The sequence below is a fragment of the Eriocheir sinensis genome, chromosome 13 (genome assembly GCF_024679095.1).
Source record: "Eriocheir sinensis breed Jianghai 21 chromosome 13, ASM2467909v1, whole genome shotgun sequence".
NCBI classification, from domain to species: Eukaryota; Metazoa; Arthropoda; class Malacostraca; order Decapoda; family Varunidae; genus Eriocheir; species Eriocheir sinensis.
The window spans coordinates 18,223,157-18,227,109 of NC_066521.1; the positions used below are offsets into that span (position 1 = coordinate 18,223,157).

Consider the following 3,953-nt stretch of genomic DNA (forward strand, 5'->3'; position numbering starts at 1 on the left):
GAGAGAATGCCAGATAAATAGATAGAAAAGAAACAACTATACAGACAAACAGATACGAAAAGAGAGAGAAACAGAGACAAGGAACGAAGGGAAAGGAGACAGGCAGCGATAAAAGTGGATTAAAGAACCATAGCAACACTTAATGAAACGAAGAGAGAATGCCAGATAAATAGATAGAAAAGAAACAACTATACAGACAAACAGATACGAAAAGAGAGAGAAACAGAGACAAGGAACGAAGGGAAAGGAGACAGACAGCGATAAAGGTGGAATAAAGAACCATAGCAACACTTAATGAAACGAAGAGAGAATGCCAGATAAATAGATAGAGAAAGAAACAAATATACAGACAGACAGATACGACAAACAAAAATACACAAACCAACACATTCCCTTCCGCAGCATATCACGTCTTTGTAAATCTGTGACAATTCAATGACTCGTTTACAGAAGTCTCCATTTTTCTATTTCCTTCTTTCCCACTCTCTCTTTTTTCCCTTTCTAATTCTGTCGCTGGTGTTGCCGAGGGTTACGCGGCTTAAGGAAACACCTCTTCCCTTCACTCCTTACCTGGGAAGCGTCGCGACTCACCTTTGCCTCTGATCACCTGCAATCTCCCGCCTTTGAATGGCTACCAAGAAAGACGCCTTTATACCTTTGAACATGACGAGGTGGGATTTTTTTCTCTTTTTCTATCTTCTTTCTATCTATCTATCTATCTCAAGCACATCGATCTATCCCAAGGTTACATTTTTTTCTTACACATGAATAGACAGGATTTCTTCTCCATATATCTATCCATCTATCCCTTTCAAGAATACTGTTTACACATTTTTTTGACGTATCAAATATTAAAAAAAAACTACATCACTGCGGCTCTAAATCGTTGGTTATACGGCGCTTAACACTAAAAGTATCGAGACTCTAATTAAAAAAGAACGGAAACGGTTGAAGACTTGCACTCACTGAGGTCGTCCATTTTATAATCACTGGAGAAGGGATTGAAGACTTTATGAAGGGTATGCGTGTATGTACCTCCATGCGTTTATGTGTCATGAGTATGCATGAACGAACACTGTAAGAGGAGGAATGAAGAGAGGCAAAGTAATGGAAGTTGCGGATTCAGAAAAGAGGGAAAAGAAATTAAGAAGACGGAAGAGGAGTGTGAGTTAGAGAAAGCAAGAGAGAGAGAAAAAATAACAGACAACGCATATTACGAAACAAAAAGGGAAGAAGGAGAAAAGAAAAGTATGAAACAGAGAAAGAGAAAGAAAATAACAGACAGAACGAAACATCACCATACCAAAGAGAAATGGAAGAAGAAGAAGAAGAAGAAGAAAGTGTGAAGCGGAGAGAGATAGAGAGAGAGAGGCAGAAAGAGGAAGACACAACGCAAAACCACCTAACTGAAAACTCATCCCTGGAATAAAAAAATAAATAAATAAAATGCGTCTACATAACTGCAGTCTGCCGTGTGCCGCGAGCCTCCACGTCTGTCTCAACGATCGATTCTGCCCGAGTCGCTCCACCATCTTGTGTCTGAGGCTGCAGGTCACGAGGGGAACGAGGGGAAGGAGGTGCGTCTCCGAGGGGCGGCCGCTCTCACACCTCATCCCCTCCCCTCACCTCCTATCCCCTAGCCTTCCCTCCCCTCTTTCCCCTCCCTCGTCTTCCCTCATCCCCATTTCCCTGTTCAGTTTTCTCCTTCTCTCTCTTCGTTTTTGTACTACATCATACCTTCTTCCCCTCTCTCTCTTCTCTCTCCTCCCTTCCCTGTTCTGTTTCCTCCTTTCCTTCTCTTCCTTCTCACACCTCATACACTCTTCTCATCTCTCTTCTCTCCTCTCCTCTCTTCCTCTTCTCTCCCTCTCCCTTCTCTCCCCTCACTCCGCTGGTCCGTCCCCTTCCCTCTCCTCGTTTCACCCACACCTCCTTCCCTCTCTCTCTCCTCTTTCATCCATCTTCCCCCATGGCTCTAGTCTGTGTGTCTGTCTGTCTGTCAACAAATGCATGATCCCAAACGCCATTCACACCTTCCAACGTCACAAATCCAAACAAGCAAACATGCTCTCACAAAGTCCACACTGTCACTCATACAAGTTCACATGCAAATACTTTTCACACCTGCAAACACCATCACACCTTGACTCACCTCTCACGACGGGCGTACAAGCACACACGGGCAGGACAGACGGGACAGGTGTGGTGGGCCCGGCAGGTAAGTAAACGCAGGTGTGTCGCCTCGCCCACGGGGGTCACACGTTATATACAGGAGCTCAGTCACGGGGGGCGGCGATGAGACGGATGAGGAGCCACGCGCCCTGTTGGAACGACACGCCGGAGAACACACGGCGCCTCAGGTTACGGTGGGGGGCAGCCGGGCGTCGGGGGGGGAGGGAACCAGGGGGCGCGGGGTACCACAGGGGAGGGACCGGGCCTGTAACGTGAGAGGAATCTATGGTATTGTAAAGCCACAGGGGAGGCTATGGTGGTGTGAGGGTAAGTATGGTGAGGTTAGGTTAGGAAAATGGGTTATGGGTTGAAGGGAGATTTAAGGGCGGGGTAGGAGGGGGAGGGAGGAGGGGAGGAGGGGGGTTGTGTATTGGGGGGTGCGTGTGTTTAAGAGTTTGTGTCACTGAAGAGAAAGAATTTGACAGAATATAAAAAAAAAACAGGAAAACACACATACAAACACACACACACACAAAATAAAAAATAATTCCACCCAGACACCCAAATCCGAAGAACAGGAAGAAAGAAAAAGAGGCAGAGCAGACGAGAAGAATGAATAAAAAAAAAAAAGAATTGACGGGGAGGATGACGAAACCAAGGAGAAGAAGGAAGAATATGAGGAAATGCAGGAGGAGGAAAAGGACGCAAAGGAGAAGGTGGAGAAGGAAAAGAAGGATACAGAGGAGGAGGAGAAGGACGCGGAGAAGAAGGAGGAGGATTAACACGAAGCGAAGGAGAAGAAGGAGAAAGAGAAGTAGCCGGAGGAGAAGGACGCGAAGTAGAGAAGGAAGAGGAGGAGGAGATGGAGAAAGAGAAGGAGCCGGAGGAGAAGGACACGGAGGAGGAGGAGGAGGAGGAGGAGGAGAAGGAGCCGGAGGAGAAGGACACGGAGGAGGAGGAGGAGGAGGAGGAGGAGAAGGAGGACAGTCACGGTAGCTGAAAACGACGTTGAGGAGGAGTTCAGATGTCGAAGGTCTCATCCGCTAATCTACACTGTTAACCGGTTTGACGGGTTCCGGCGGGCAGGGAGAGAGAGGGAAGGCCGGAGGGGGAGTGACGGAAGGGGAAGGAGGGAAGCGAGGGAAGGAGAGAAGGAGAGGGAGAGAGAGAAGGAAGGATATAGCAGGAGCGCAAAAGCTGTGAAGAGGAAAGAGGGATAAGAAGGAATGGAATTTAGGAAGGAAGGAAGGAAGGAAGGAAAGGCCGATGAGAGAGAGAAAGGAAGATAGAAAGGAAGGAGGGTAGGAAGGAAGGAAGGAAAGACGGAATGAATGAATGAACGAACGAAGGGCATATACAAAAAGGATAGAAAAACAAGGGAAGAAAGAGCGAAAAATGAAGAGAGGTGAAGAGAGAATGATTGAAAGACAGACGGACACACGCTGAGACAAACAGAGAGGAAGAAAAACGATACAAAAACAATATAACACTAAGGAATTACGAGACAAACACCGAACCACACAAACAAAAGATCACACTACAACAAATAAATAAATAAATAAAGATAAATGACATGAAATAAATAGCACGTTCTTACTTGTGTCTATAATCAGCTGATCGGCGAGACTATAAGTGACTGTATCTTCCTTCCCTTCTGCAGCTTCGTGGTCTTCGGCAAGTGGACACAGACTGAAAAATAAAGAAAATAAGGACTGTAAGAAAGTGTGCGCGAGTAAACAACAACTGAGGATTCTTTCTCTTCTTCCTCTTTCATTCTAATC

General features: G+C 46.2%; 1 long non-coding RNA gene across 1 annotated transcript in view; it reads right to left on the minus strand.

Annotated features, from left to right (window-relative positions):
* Positions 1 to 2,086: 2,086 nt before the first annotated feature.
* Positions 2,087 to 3,953, minus strand: part of LOC126998118 (uncharacterized) — an 11,599-nt gene continuing 9,732 nt past the window's right edge. Inside the window, exons 2-3 of the long non-coding RNA XR_007752642.1 lie at positions 3,770 to 3,861; positions 2,087 to 2,437 (exon numbers count right to left, since the gene is read on the minus strand). This is a non-coding gene — a long non-coding RNA (uncharacterized LOC126998118). The remainder of the gene's footprint in view (positions 2,438 to 3,769; positions 3,862 to 3,953) is intronic.